The following is a 16,769-nucleotide window of genomic DNA, read 5'->3' as shown; positions in this document are numbered from 1 at the left end:
ACTTAAGATGCCGTTTCTCTGTTTTCATGGTTACTCATATTTTTGCATGCTAGCTAGATGGGGACTTGTTAGCTACCTACTATCACTAGGCAGCATTTTAAAACATGAGCTTCTGTTGGAGTGAATGGAGTTAATGGACATCTGTCTCTGCTTGGCAAAGCACTGATGGAGTTTTATTCATTTATTTTATGTATGTCTCAAAATACATTAAGCAGTGTAACAGTAGGGGCTGCGTAAAAGGAATTAGTGAACATGAAATAATCAAGTGTAAATAACCCTCATACACACATTCCTCAGAAGGGCACATCTATCATTCCTGTGAAAGAATGGAAAGAATGCATGCCAAATGTTTGGAAATTCAGCAAGATTATTATGAAGTCTTCTTGCAACTTGGTTCTCAAAGGAAGGATCTCCCTGTAGAATTCTGTAATACAAAAACCTTTCCAAAATTTTATCAGATATGGCTTGCAGTAAAGAAAAACAACATTCAGGTTCAGTTTTAACTGAGCCAGTATACCCTTTTGCTAAAAGTCCACACTCCAGATGAAGGACAAATTAAATTTCACAGATTTTTGTTTTCTGTAACAAAGAGGATTGTTTGGTATGATTTATTAAGGAAGCACTTATTTAATGTGAGAGTGACTGAGCACTGGGACAGGTTGCCCAGAGAGATTATGGAGTCTCCATACTTAGAGATACCTAACTGGTCCCAGGCAAGTGGCTCTAGGTAACCCTGCTAGAGCTGGAGAGTTGGACAAGATGAGCTCCATAGGTCTCTTCCAACCTCAACCATTCTAGTTATGGCATTGATAGGAATAAAATCTATGCCAGAATAATATGGTGGAAAAGATGCTGCTCAACACCTTCTCTCCAACAAAATTTTCAGCTCTAACAAAGATTATATAAATAAATTACTCCCATACTCCATCACCTGTGAAGAAAGAAAACTGTCATGTCGACAACCAGAGGTCCCTTCCAATCACAACTTTTTCCATTAAGCATAAAAATATATTAATTTATAGAAAATATCATTACCTGCAAATCATCTTTTCTCCTTTACCCGTTACGTGCCCTTCTGTTAAGAATTTAGAAGATTTTTATTGAGAACTCCTTGTGTTACTGTTGAGATTTTATTTACGACAAGGAGTCCCAAACTCTGGTATGTAAGTTATTCCAGGAAATGATCTGGCCTGACAGAGATGCAGGCAGTACTGCTACTTAGGTTGTATCTGCTGTTACCGCCACTGTCAATGCTCATTCAGAAAAATGTTTGTGAACTATGATAAAAATAAACCTCTCTTGTCACCTCTTACCTTGCAGCTACAGCTTTAAAACAGAGTATACATACCCATCTGGGATTGTTTACAGAGTTTCGACTGCTGGAGCCTCTCTTTTCTTTCACTTTCTGTCTTAGGAGAGAATATGTGGGACCTGCATATGTTCCTCAGCTTTATAGGGAAGGATGGACTTGTCTGTAGTGGGTTACAGGGACTAGTTCCAGGCAAATTTTCATCTCAGCAAAATTAAGACATTAGCATTGCCAGTAACATATTTAACATGAGTCAGGCAGCAGAAGACCTTAGATGAAGCTAAACTAAAAACTGGGGATCCTTTTAAATCAGTTGTCATTTCTGAGCCTTTGGAAAGCCCATATATTAGTAGCAGAAAATGTGTTTCTCCCATATAATATGATCTTAAACATTTTAACCATGAACAAAATACTAAAAATATATCAGGCAATAAAATTACACTAGAATAACTGAAACTGATTCAAGAAGGGGAAAGAAGTATGTGAACCCAAATATGAGGGAAGAACAACTCAGAAGGGTCAACTCCATAATCACTACCTTCCCCCCTTCACGGTATCAGCTTCTGCAAAAGTGTACTTCCTTCTGATTAATACTGCCACAGCAAGAAGCAGATGTTCAGCAGCCAAATGGTAGAATAGAATAGAATAGAATAGAATAGAATAGAATAGAATAGAATAGAATAGAATAGAATAGAATAGAATAGAATAGAATAGAATAGAATATTTCTGTTGGAAGGGACAATCACTCAGTCCAACTGACTGACTACTTCAGGGCAGACCAAAAGTTGAAGTGTGTTATTAAGGGCATGGTCCAAATGCGCCTTAAACACTCACAGCCTTGGGGCATTGACCACCTCTCTAGGAAGCTTGTTCCAGTGTTTGACCACCCTCTCGGTAAAGAAACGCTTCCTAATGTCCAGTCTAAACCTTCCCTGGCACAGCTTTGAACCACAGGTCCTATCACTGGATACCAGAGAGAAGAGATCAGCACCTCCCTCTCCACTTCCTCTCCTCAGGAAGCTGTAGAGAGATACGAGGTCGCCCTTCAGCCTCCTTTTCTTCAAACTAGAGAAGCCCAAAGTCCTTAGCCATTCCTCATAGGACATTCCTTCCAGGCCTTTCACGAGCAATTCAGCCTATACAGCCTGTTGGGGATATAGTACTCCATTTACAGGTCTGTTCTTACAAGAGACAAACATATTACCTGATGTTTCCTACTGAGAAGACACACATTATAAATAAATCAGAGAGTGAGAAACACGCTGAGAGGTTTTGCACCTATGCAAAATTGAGAACTTACCTGGGGAAAAATATCTCTCAAGATTTTCCGTATAGGCATCCCATAGTTCACAGCCCTCCACATATGAAGTCATTTAAAAATCTCTAAATGGGGCTGTTACAAATTGTTGTTTTAACACAGTTAAGCAGTATTGTATTTCCATTTTCTCTTGATTGCTGCCTGCTTCAACAGACAGCTGTCTGATTGTGCTGCATACTTGGCTGACAAAAAAACACACTGAAATGCTGCAATAGATGCATTTTTGACGACTAAATTTATAGTTGTATTGACTAGCTAAGCAGTTAGTAACGTGTATAGCCCTTTACTCGTATTTCCCAGGTAAAGCTGCCCAGGTCAAACTGAAGTAAAAACAGAGATGTTGTTTTTTCTTCTTGGAAAATGAAAACAAAAGAACAAACTGCACTACTGTTCATTGTTCTGCCTAAAAATAGCTAAAATGATACTTATTCAGAAGCATGATTTGCTTAAAATATATATTTTGTATGTATAGAGACAATGTTTAAATCTTCCATGTTCCTGAATTATCTCAGTTTTATTAATTGACACTTCCTTCCAAAATCCCAACTTCATTCGTAGTTTTTCCATAAAGGGAAAGAAGAAAAGTGCATGCGCTGAAAGATACTGGAAGAGTATCTATGCAGCTATGACTGAGGTATTGTGTAAACCAAATACCATAGAAAAGGGTGAGTAACCACTAGGTTGTGCTGTCGGCCTAAAATTGAAGCCCAGGTATTTTAAGAGACTGAAGTTTCAAAATTCTCAAGTGTGATGTAATCATAAAACCCTAGTGTTCTCATTTGGAGATTTCAGAAAAGAAGTACAACATATAGAGTTTTGTAAGGAAAGGAATGGGGTATTGGAATGATAGGAATATTTTCCTGTCATTCAAATGGCCTTAGCTGGCATACTTGAAGTGAGAGTTTACTCAGATTTCTCTTCAGATCATAGAAATCTTTTGCCTTTTACTAAGGATTTCTGTGGAGAGGAACAGGCATGAGTGTCGAGGAATTTTTTGAGACTCTGGAGAAACTGGCAGCTTGTGGTTTAGACAGATGTACTCTTTGCTGGGTAAAGAACTGGCTGGACAGCCGATCCCACGGAGTTGTGGTGAACAGAGCTAAATCCAGTTGGTGGCCAGTCACAAGCGGTGTTCCCCAGGGCTCAGTTTTGGGGCCAGTCTTGTTTAATATCTTTTTTGATAATCCAGATCATCTTTATCAATGATCTGGATGAGGGGATTGAGTGCTCCCTCATTAGGTTTGCAGACGACACCAAATTGCAGACGTGTTGATCTGCTTGAGGGCAGGAGGGCTCTGCAGAGGGATCTGGACAGGCTGGATCGATGGGCTGAGGCCAACTGTATGAGGTTCCACAACGTCAAGTGCCAGGTCCTGCACTTCGGTCACAACAACCCCATGCAATGCTACAGGCTTGGGGAAGAGTGGCCAGAAAGCTGCCTGGCAGAAAAGGAGTGGGAGTTGTTTGTCGACAGCTGACTGAACATGAGCCAGCAGTGTGCCCAGGTGGCCAAGAAGGCCAGAAGGATCCTGGCCTGTATCAGAAATGGTGTGGCCAGCAAGAGGAGGGAAGTGATTGTGCCCCTGTACTCGGCACTGGTGAGGCCTCACCTCAAATACTGTGTTCAGTTTTGGGCCTCTCCCTACAAGAAGGACATGGAGTTGCTGGAGCATGTCCAGAGAAGGGCAACGAAGCTGGTGATGGGTCTGGAGAACAAGTTTTACAAGGAGCGGCTGAGGGAACTGGGGTTGTTCAGTTTGGAGAGGGGAGACCTTCTTGCTCTCTACAACTACCTGAAAGGGAGTTGTGATGAGGTGAGTGGTGGTCTCTTCTCCCAAGTAACTAGTGATAGGGTGAGAGGAAATGGCCTCAAGTTGCACCAGGGGAGGTTTAGATTGGATATCAGGAAAAATTTCTTCACTGAGAGAATGGTCAAATATTGCAACAGGCTGCCCAGGGAGGTGGTCACACTCCAGTCACCGTCACTGGAGATGTTCAAAAAATGTGTAGATGTGGCACTTCAGGACATGGTTTAGTGGGCATGGTGGTGTTGGGTTGGTGGTTGGACTTGATGATCTTAAAGGTCTTTTCCAACCTTAATGATTGTGTGATTCTGTCATTTTACTAAAGGAGTGTCACAGTCATGACCATAGTCAATTTATTGAATAAAAGTTCTAACATTAGAACATTAGAACTTCTGTTGCTGGAAATTATGCGTATTGTTGCAAGGTGTGGTCTCAGTGGTAAGACCTCTCATGCATATCATATGTGCAATACATGCAACGTTTTTACACAAAACATATTAAATATGTTCTATAACAGAATATTTGTGCTCTTGGTCTTCAGTTGCTTGTTGTAAATGTAAACAGGTATCAAACAGTGCTCAACTAAGATCTGTGGATTTAAACTGATATGCTGAATTACTGGTTGTAAAACAATGCACATTTATCAAGATGTAGAGTTCTGAAAATTGTGATGGAAACATTTAAAGCATGGTTAAAGTTTGCAATTTGTCATTTCACTAATACTGACATGTTTTGTCAGTTTTTATACCTTAGCCTAGAAATTGTTTCATATGTTAGGATATTGCAGCGCTTGCCACTTCATAGTGGCTAACATACTCTTAAGTTGTGTATGCAGAAAGTAGATTGATAAGCCATGCAAGAGAACTTAAGGAAGGATCCATTTTAACTGTTCAAGCCAAGAATATGAAGTGAAGGTGTTGATAGCTGGTCATCCTTTCAAGCCAGCAGCAATTCTTGCAGGCATCCAGAATTACAGAATTCCTTCAGCAAGGAAGGGAGAAAGCATCCTACTTTGGGGATTTTTTGCTTTTTTTCTTCTGTACTTTGCATCTTAAAAAGCATAGCAGGAGCATGATGTTAAAGATTCCCGAAATATGTCAATGTTTATGTAGTATATACAATGCTGTGTGTGGTAGTGATTAAGTGATCTAATAAGTCTTTTCTTTAATTTCAGTAATTGTCTAACTGATGCATCAAACTTGCATAATATTTAATATATTCCAATCATTCCTTCTAACACCACTCAAAAACTGAGGTTTACTAAAGATAAGATTTGATCATGCTTTCTCTGTTATTTACCTATTAGTGTTGCTAATAGTCTACCAGAATTGAAAGGTAGCGCTGGAAAGTTTTGTGTATTATTTGAAAAAAAACCCCACAACGTAAACCACTTTAAAAGTAGAAGTCCTTGGTCAATTAAAACATGTCAGCATAACAAGTCTTTCTTCTGAAGAGTAAGGTTTTCTCTCTTTTCTGTCTTCTGAGAGGCATGAACTGAGTTCTAGTCTGAGAGGCAGGAATTCCTCCATTCTAATTCTGATACTGACTCAATTGTAGCCTATGGCAATTTATCACAATTTGTAATATATGTAAAATGGAAATATTTGTCCAGGGGCAATGTGAAGATTAATTACTTAAAATTTATAAATCATTCAAAAAATCAGCATTATGCAGATATTATGATTATTTCTGAGCAGTTGCTTCTAATCTAGGATGAGGCCCAGAAAAGGACATAAACACCTGATGCTCAAGTCAGGTGGAATTGAGATGCCCTGGGTCAAAATTGCAGTCCTAAAAATGTCTACACATCTGCCACATAACCCTGGAGGTACTTAAGTTTGATTGGAAGCTCAGACATATTTTATTATGAGGTGCATAAAGTACTCCAGCAGTGCTCATTTGTGCTCTCAAAGGTACTTAAGCCTTAATAGGACTGAGCAGCCTAGTAATTAACTCGGGCTAATGCCCAGTAGGTGTCCAGAAATGAAGCATTCCTCTGCATGTCTCCCTGGAGAGTTCAATCCAGTAGGTGAGCTCTGAAAATGCATAGTAGGCCAGGATCCTGCAGCAACAGCTGGCCCCACAGTGGAAAAATCTGTTTCCCTTCAGACTGTAGCTCAGTGCTTAGATCAGACAGAAATGTGGATGAGTTCCAGATTCAATTCCCTCGTCTGTCTGAAAGGACTCAACCCTTCCTTTGGACCATGCTTTAGTCAGTAGGCAGCAGACTTTTTAGAATGTAGGAAGGATTCTCCCATCTTCAATTTCACTTCCAAAGAAGATATTCGCTATTTACTGTCAGCATTTAAGTCTTGCAGTTATGGCACATTGGTGAGAAAGAGGAACTGTTGTCAAATTTTACAGAAAAATAGAGAAATATTTAGTCCTGGATAAGTACAAAAATAGTTGTAGGAGTTGGGGTAGAACCTAGCATAGAGTGCTCTTCAGTGAGTGCCTGCTTATACTAGTCTGCTCCCTATACACCATGATGCCCTTTGTGGGTGTACCAAATGCAAAAACTTTCCTTCCTGCACTGTATAAAGACTCTAAACTCTGGATTCAATTATGCAGGCCAGGAAGATGAAAATCAGAAGTATCACACGATACTTCAGAGCGCAGTGCTTTGTCGTCTTCTAGATCTGTCCTAGGTTCAAGCAATTGGGGATCTGTCAGGTACAACAGAACAAACAGAATCTCTCTCCCCTTCTCTCTTGCTTGCTTTCTCTATTTCTCTCCATGCTCGTGGTCAGTTCTTAAAATGAAACATAGTCTGAGCCTGATGTTTTTCTTCAGAAGTCAAAGGGAAAAATCCTTGTGTTATTAATGAAGTCAGAACTGGGCTCCAAGTATTAATGGAAGAATAATTTTTTATGAAGTTTTCTGTATAGTACTTATTATACCTAAAACTCTTGTATTTCTGCTGTGATTTGTCAAAGATATTTCTGCCAAGTCAGTACCTATCTCAATACTTTAAAACAAATTAATTAAAAGGAATTTTATAATGATTTAAATTCAAATGCTCTGAGATGTGGTCTGTTAAGTGGCTGAAAAGACTGCTCAAAAGGAGAAAGGGAAAATTAAATAGACTTTTCTTTCCAGAACACATGTATGATTTTGCTTTTATCCTTGCATGCATATGTTTAGCTAAAATATTTGTAATAGCTTGTGCATATGACTAGGCAGTCATCATGGAAAAAAATCATAAAGAAAAATTTTCACTTTTTGAGCAATGTTGTTATAAAGAAATATGAAGAGTTGTGAAGATGAAAATAGACTTTGATTCCTGTCAACATGTAAACAGTAATGTGACTGGAAGATAATCTTCACACTAAATACATTTCTACATATCTACAAATAGATAGCTATTATCTATTAGTGGAAAAAAGAAGAGTTTGTCAATAACCATGAAAAACCATAAAACCAAAAACTTTCCTTCTAAAGCAGGACTGGTTTTTAAACATGATAATATTAGAGGCTTTTTGGGTGCCTGTAACAAATTGCTTGCTTTTGTGATGCAGCTTAGAAAAATCCACAAAACAGACTGAATGCCCCTGAACTGGGCCTCTGGAAAAAAAAAAAAAAAAGCTTTTCCATATTTTAAAGTGGCTTTTTAGGCCTCCGGAGTCTTTCTGGCACATCATTCTCAGACCCTTATGGACTGGGATGCTGCCAAACAGCTTTTTTCCCACAAAACTTTAATAAACTTTGAGTGCTGGACAGAAGAGTAGTGCAATTCCCAAAGAGGGATTTCACTACAGGATTCCAAAATACCTACAATATAGAAACTAGCCTCTGAATGAACCCAGCAATATTTTTCCTTGGTTTTCTTACAAATACAAGAAATTCAGTTCTGCATCTTACACTGGTTTAGCACTTTGCTTTTCTATTTTTAAGAAATTGTTTTCTTTTACCAGCAATATGATTCCTAATACTGTTTTATAAATTACATGTGCTTATTCTAATGCAAGTATACTTTGATTTTGCCAGACATTAAACCATAGTTAGATTTACTTACAACCACATCAAAAGATTTTGTAACTGCAAAGCATTTAGACCCACATTGCCTAGAAGAGGAAATATACTGGAGGAGTCATGGGCCAAATTCAGCTCTTAGTTACCACAGCTAGAGGAATTGAATCCAAGTGAGTCTGTAGAATTTCTTTGGACTGTTATTCACTGCTAGACTTTGTCAGACTTTAGCATTCTCTGACTTTCATTAGAAACAATAATATCAGCTGCCATTGAAAATGGAGCTTTTCTATATAATTGCTTTTTTTTCTCCTACACTTGCCTCTAACACCTGTGCTATTTGGAGTTTGGCATAAGCTCATTTCATGTTCCAGGCAGGAATATTGTTTGTTCTGTATGTGCTTGCAGTAGTTCAAAGCTAAAGTAACAAGACATTTTCTCTGATGTATTTTGAAGGAAGTCTATAGGAGATGGCAGAGAGAGAACTGCAGCAAAAGGGTTCTCAGTCATCCTAGTCAGTGTGCTACAGCTGGTATTCTAGTTGTGGGGCAGGAATACTGAACTTGATTGTTTCAGTTAATTTGTAGAGTGTTTAAACATCAATAAACATAGAGCATTTATACATCAGGGGATCATTATCACAACAGGCTTGGTCCTATTCTCTGAGCCAGCACTCCCAGGTGCATGTGAGCACTCCCGTGGATTTGGCTGGGAGTTGCTTTCACATAATTCAGAACAGAATTTTGAGTCAAATGGTTAATTCAGTTCTGAGAGACATTCAGACAATGTCTGAAAGAAGAAATCAACTTACCTCTAAAGTATCTGGTCCTTACCCTGCTTACTCAGGCAAAGCTTTCACTGGCTTCCAAGAATCCAGTTTAGCATGTAAAACAGTTAAGTCCATTTCAGTGTGAGTTTTGCTAGAGTAAAGAGTACATAATTATTTTCAAAATTATGTACTTCTCTTGCAAAACTTTTTTTTTATTTAATTCTATGATTCTGCAGTAATACATTTTGTAGACAAAATCTTCCATGCTTTCTCATCCCCAAGCTGATTCCTGTTGGAAAGCTTAAAGGAACATTGATTCAGCTACAGTTACAGATAAAGAAGAAATATAAAATCAGCTTCAAAAATGTACGCTTTTATGGTTTTGCAGTATTCAGAAACCAGATACCCTTAACACATCTAAGTACACTTCATAAATTAAATTAAGCAAGGAGAAATATCTTTGTTATTTGGGAGAAAGATGCAAAATCCCAAATAAGTACACTTTATGTGAATCCATGTGAATTGTGGATCATATAGAGACAGTTATGAACACTGTACATATATGTTCAAGTACATGCATACTGTAATACACTTGAAATAGTATGGCATGGCAAATAGGACTGGACCGTTGATACTACTTTTTGAAGAAGTTGTTCACTTGGCAAAATACAAAGTAGACATTTTACCCTTGCTGGCTGTGAACAAATCCTCCCAAACATAACTGTCCATAGAAAACATAAAATAATAAATCTTTACACTGTGAGATGCCTATTACTCTGAGTGTCATACAGCAATTTAAAAAGGAGTTACAGTGAAAAAAAACCCCAAGAATAAACAGTGAAAGATTAAAGCTGAAAAGTTTAATTTTTAAAGAAAATTTAAAAACAAATTCTGTGGGAGATTCAGTAGAAATGGTGTCTTGGGGATTCTGACCCCTAAAACCAAAGCCATTACTAATGACTTATATTGACGATTTTCCAGGTAATTGTACTTTGACCTGCTTTGGTCACATTGCCACAAGGCAATGCAAGTTACATCCCAGAGACACCATGCTACTTTTAAGTACCTCCTTCTAAGTATCTGAGCAAGAACATTTCAGGTGAAAGCCTGATAGGACTTGTAGACTTGGTTTTGGGCGGGAATGAGTGATTGTTGATATTTTCTTGTAAGAAAGCACATCTTTGGCATAAGGAAGATGATCAGCATGAAAAATATTGACCCAAACAATTAGTATGCAAGTTTCAAGCAGTAAAAATCTAAGTCTTATAATAACTGAACATATGAATCATAGAATTATATCATTTAGGTTGGAAAAGACCTTTAAGATCATTGAGTCCAACTTTAAACTGCCAAGCCCACCACTAAACCATGTCCCTAAGTGCCACATCTACATGTAAGGAAACATTAGAAAATGTCTGAACCTAAGTAAAATTTTTTTTTTTACTGTGAGCATGACAGTATTGCAACAGATTGTCCAGAGAAGTTGTGCAATCTCCATCATTGGAGGTATTCAAGACCTAACTGGACATGGTCCCAGGCAACTGGCTCTAGGGAGTCCTGCTTGAGCAGGGACGTTGGACAAGATGACCTCCAGAGGTCCCTTTCAGCCTCAACCATTTTGTGAGCCTATGCTTCTGTAATGTAGCGGACAGCATAAATAACAAACAAGAAGAACAGCCCCATCTATGACACTCTTAACAATTTCTGAGCTGATTGTTTTAAGGGATGTGCCTCTCTGTTTGGAGATTGCAGGCAGAATTTGAATAGTTTTGTAATTTCCTTCTACATGTGGCCTTGGCTGGCCTGAGTAGAAAACTCTGCAAGGGCAGTGCTATTGTAGTGGAAGGAAAGCTAGCCTGTATATTTCATGATTGAATATGATGACCTGGAAGCATTTCCAGTAGAACCAGCTGCAGAAATGCACTGTCATTCAAAGAACAATTCATGCAGATCTTACTTTCTCCTTCTTAACGATTTCCCATGAAGTTTTTTAGTATACATGCTGTAACGTGAAGTTCCATCTTAATAATGAACTTTTGTAGACTTCTCACTAAGAACACTGAGTAAAAATACCACAATGTCTAATACAAACAGTTTAAAAGAAAAGGAGTTACGTATGTCTTTAGGTGATAGCTATTATATAATAATATCATTAGATAGGCAATGCACAAAGTTAACACAAATAATCTAGTTACCAAAGCATGGAAAAGCAGGAAATCAAACCAAGCACAAACTGCTTATCCAGGAATGCTAGAAGACAGTGAGATTGGGGAACTGGAATACCTGGTTTTCTGCAATGATATTGCCATAACAGATGTATTCAGAGTTTGGTGGAATGAAGAATCAGTGGAAACAATGGGATGTCTATATAAGAAAAATATAATGAGTTATGTCAAGGGAGAATTGATGTCATATGTGAAATCAAAGATAACCCATATTAACCAAGTAACAGCCCCTCTATACTAAACCTGCAAATATATGTACAAATAGTGCATAAATAGCATAAAGAGGTCATTTTCTTACTGGCTGAACAGTATGGCCACAATGACTGCCATATTATAGGAGCTGGGAATGTTGTGAGGGTACAAACACACTAATAATGGAGCGTAGCGTGCGTAAATGTAATGCTTGGACACAGTGCTCCAACTTTCTGTGGTATTGTACATGGCTGCTCTGGAATAGAAATCAGGGAACCCACAAGAGGAGAAGTCTGAACTTGATATGTGGCAGTTCACAGAACTTGGGTAAAATACTGCTATAAAAAAATATTTGAGGAACCACCTGGTGAAGAATAATAGATACTTTTTCAAGCACATCAAGACCAGACAGATAGCGAAGACTGATAGATGTCAAAGGTATAAAAGGCAGCTTAGAGAAGATAAAGTCATAGCAGATTAGCTAAATCCATTGCATCCACACTTGCTGTATTGGAGCATAAGTAGCTTGCCATAACAAAACTGTCTTGATAGTGGTTCTAAAGATCTGGTTTAAACCAAAGAAGAGCTTATAGGTCAAACCAACAAAACAGTAACAAATCACTATTCAAAATGGTATTTACCTAAGTATTCCAAAGAAACACATATGAGCTTTTAGCTGTAGGTAAAACAATGCATAGAAAACATATGTTCAGTTTGGGGTGGAGAGAGAGATTTCTGCATGGAACTACAGATCAGTTAGCTAAAGTCTGTATTCATATATAGCTCTATAATCACTTATAGATCTTCTATAGGTCTGTATTCACTTATAGCTCATAAAATTATCTTCTCTGACAGTGTCATTGACCGTGTTCACAAGAGTTGTCACGTTGATAAAATCTATTTGGATTTCCAGAAAACTTTTTACAAGATCCATCTTCAAAGACTTAAATCAACTAAGTTTTGATGGTACAAATACAGTGTTAGGAATTATTACAGAAGGGTAAAGAACAAAGCAGATCATGATTATGCTGCTGCATCTAGGTCACGCTGGTCTCTCTCTCATCCACTCCATCTTGAAAATAGCATAGTAGAACTCAGAAAAACACAGAAAAGGGCAAAAGATGATCAATGGTAGAGAACAGCTTTCATACAACATATGAATAAATAGACTAGTCAACCTGGAAAAGACATCTGAGTTTATAAACTCATGAGTAGCAAGATATACAAAGAGCAATTGTTTTCTGTCTCTTAATACAAGAACTAGGGGATATTGAAGGAAATTATCAAAAGGCAAGTTCATAGCATAGCCTCACACAATGCAAGTTAAAACACTGGAGTTATTGCCTCAAGATGCTATAAATACCAAAGAATTATAAAGGGTCAAAAAGATAAATTCATGGAGAAATACCCATCATTTACCTGAAATGTACCAATTCTCACCTCAGTTTGGTGAAGGCTTGGACAGTCCAGCAGTGAAGTGTTGCCGTTATGCTTATTCTGTTCTTACACCCTTCCCTAGGTGTCTGCTATTGATCATCATGGGTGACAGGAAGGTCTGACTCAGTATAATTACTTTAGGTTTTTGGATTCTTATGATCATTAATACAAAGACAGAACACTCATACATATACAAAATAAAGCTGACTCTTGTGCTGGACAGGAATGTGTTAATTTTGCGTAGAGAGTTCTAAACTAATCTATTTTTATAGCATTAATTTTTTCTTGTACCACTTTTTAAAAAATTACTTTTACTTTTGAAGGACATCTCAGGAAATTGGCTTGTCCACTCCCTAAACTACATGCTACCAAAACGGAATGTTTTAAATCACGATTGTATATTCTGAATGCAATTATTCCACATGTAATCACACTACAGTCACATATCAAATCCCTATCTTGTGACACTTGATGTCTCTATGTATTCATCCCAAACCGCATTTCTTTTTTTTTGCTGCCATATTTCAATTGCAAATACATCACTCAGTGATCACAGTCACCTGGAGGTCTGTTTCCATTACTCCATCTTCCCATTAGAGAGCAGCTTCTGATTATCTTCTTTGGATCTATTCCTTTCCTGTTCCACAAATTGATATCATTTATCTTCTGTCTATGTTTACCTCCTTTTAGGATTTAATCCATTCTACGATGTTATTCTAAAATTAAACTGATTTACTTCCTTGTTTATAGTACATCCTTCATCTTCTAATCCTTTTTCTTTCTAAAGTAATACTTGTGAAAGTTGATGGGCTGATTGTCCCAAAACATAAGTTCTCTAGCTATGCTGGGATCATGAACAATGCAGCAGGAGCTGCAAACTCCTGCACTGTTAAATTCCACGCATTGCTGTATTAATACACTTCAAGTTTGACCTGAAAGGGCTTTTTCTAGGCACTGTTTATATTAGTGAAATTTCTAATTCAGCTCTCCTGCAACGCCACAGATAGAAACAAATGCTTGGTTTGGTTGTCTTCCTTTGTCTTGTAAACATGCAATTCTGGGACAAGACATTAGTTTTTGTTAGATTCCTCTTTAAGGATAAATTCTGTAATTAGATTCCTGAAGAGATTTTGGGTTCTAGACCTTTGTTCCTTTCCGAAAATTCATAACAAAAATCCTGACTGCCAAAGCTATGATTGATCTAGTTCTAAATTAATTCATTTGGGTACCTGTAACCATTAATTGCAGTAGCACGTTATATTAAGTTTAGGCTGTCTAGGCTGAGCTTTTTGTCTGTGTAGTGAGGTTACAAATACCAAATCTAGGTTAAAATTAATTTAGCTGTATCTGTTTATATCTGTAGTTTGACAGCTCTGGAACTGTTTGTAATAAAAATATTAATCCATTGCAAATTAGACTTCAAAATCTTCTATACTATGTATATCTAAAAGTAAAAAATTTTTATTATTACTCTTAGTTTAGTATAAGGATTGCATAAAACTTTTTGCCTCCTTGATGTGAGACAGAAGCCTTTATGTTTTTATTGTGATTCTGAAGAGGTTTTCAGAGAAGAGTTGTGGAAAATTGATAGAAAGCCTTTCCTAAAGATGGAAAACTCACTTCAATACCAATATTTAAATTTTTTTTTCTCCATTAATATTATTCTATTTCCTATAATCACCTGCCCTACAACTGTTACATTTTAATTACTTTATCTTCAGGAACCACCCTGACAATTCAAGATATGTTCACCTTGAAACTTTTGGTATAGGGCAGTAATACCTAAGGCCAGCTTTAGGCCTGGATACGTTAACATTTGAAGTAGTGGAAGCAGTCAAGAGCTCAGCATAAGTCAATTCATCCTGCTTATTGGCAGTGATAAGTCAAGGATCTCAGAGAGAAGGACAAGGTAATGAGACAGATGACAAGGACAAACTGTAAGCACTGAGTCAGGAGAAACTGGAATTCAACACACAGCTTCCAATTTCTCTAACTTGTATATTAGACTATTTAGAGAAAGTTTCTGTTATGTTTTGAATTTGCAGAGTTCAGACAGGGTTCTGTAGAGTTTGGATAGTAAAAAATAGTTAACACTCAAAATTTCTTGCACATCACTACTCATCATCAAACTTTTAGTATTAAACATTATAAAGCTTCATTTTTAATGTATAAAACTGTTACGCAGCCTATGTTGCCATGGGCTTGCAGAGCATTGTTTTGGAAAAAATTATTAGAGTATTTATACAACACGTAGTTGAAGCAGCATTTGGAATAGATTTTCAGCTCCCTGGTGAGCTCAAAATTGTTCTTGAATTGCATTGTTTGTTTATTTGGGTTGGTCAATCCTTTCTATTTTCCATCTTGGCACCCACTGTAACAAATTGTTGCTAACACGTCTGTAACTGTTAAGCAGTTCTAGGTATACCATGGCAATTTGGGTTACAGAGTATGGGTTACACAGCATGGGTATTTGGGTTATAGGTGAAGTAATCTTACTTGAACTAAGACATAAACAGTATATTAGATTAATTATCTGTATTCAATTTTGAGACTCAACAGGGAAAAAGTTAGCCAATTATCCAATAAATTAAGCATTGTGTAGCATTCTTATTTTCAATTCAAGGGAAGAATTATTGGAACTTACTAGCCAATTATCTAAAAAGTAATCTACTATTACCAAGTAGAGCTTGATAAGAAGTATGCCAGGTTGGTTTAGTTATAGGGAGCTCCGTTTTTTGTGACAACTTACTCTTTTTCATGTAATACATTTTCTATATTATTTTATTATTTTACTCACCTACAGAACATTTATGAAATCACATACCCATGGCAAGAACTGCAAAGTGGGAATGACTGTACATGACAGTTCTCATGCAGTGTTTAGTTAGTGCAAACTGTGTTTTCCCAAAGCCTAGAAAATATATCCTTAGAACAGCTAAATATGCAATCAGCTATAGAAGATGACATTTTCTGAAAGGAGGCAAATCCCAGAGGTCTGTATATCAAGAGAATTGTAAGGGGTTTCATTTTGACTCAGCAGGGTAAATCCCCACAGAGATACTTTTCTCTTGTATATATCAACTTCTTCAGGAATACAGCATACTACACAATAGTAATAAATATTGATCCTGTGATTCCTTTGACATAGGAGTACCGTCTTTCTGAGCGATATGTGCTCACACTATAATATGTCCACATTGATTTCAGTGTAGACCAGAACTGTTTCAGTAAAACTGACCTGCATAATCGCAGTAGGCATGTCAGGGATATGTAATGTTAGGATATTCCAGCCAACTGTACATTTCCAATGTCTGCCTGAACCATGAAGAGGACATGTGCATTGACATAGATCATTCTGTTGATACTTGTGCAATAACTTGTGTAAGAGTTACATCTTGGAGTAAGGACAGGATCAGAAGAATACTCTTGATTTTCAGAATATCAGTATTCTATAGTGAGGTTTGTTCCCTACAAGTAGACCATCTTCCTGTTCTCCTATTCTGGCCACCTGTCTCTGTTAGTGGGTGGTGTGAGAGGAGAACCCTGTTACCTCCAACTTCTTTTATTAAGCTGATTTTATGGGAGACAAAGTGTGCCAAAGCTTCTTTTCATCATATGAGATGATAATTTCCCAATTATTCTTGAAAGCCCCACAGAATCTTTTATTTCTGTCCTGCATAGCCGAAATGGGTTTAGTCACATTGCTATAGTTACCATGCTGGTGGGGCTCCGTCATACATTCTGA

Source organism: Phaethon lepturus, unplaced genomic scaffold (genome assembly GCF_000687285.1).
Source record: "Phaethon lepturus isolate BGI_N335 unplaced genomic scaffold, ASM68728v1 scaffold14619, whole genome shotgun sequence".
In the NCBI taxonomy this organism is placed as follows: domain Eukaryota; kingdom Metazoa; phylum Chordata; class Aves; order Phaethontiformes; family Phaethontidae; genus Phaethon; species Phaethon lepturus.
Note: the sequence above shows the minus strand (reverse complement) of the source record.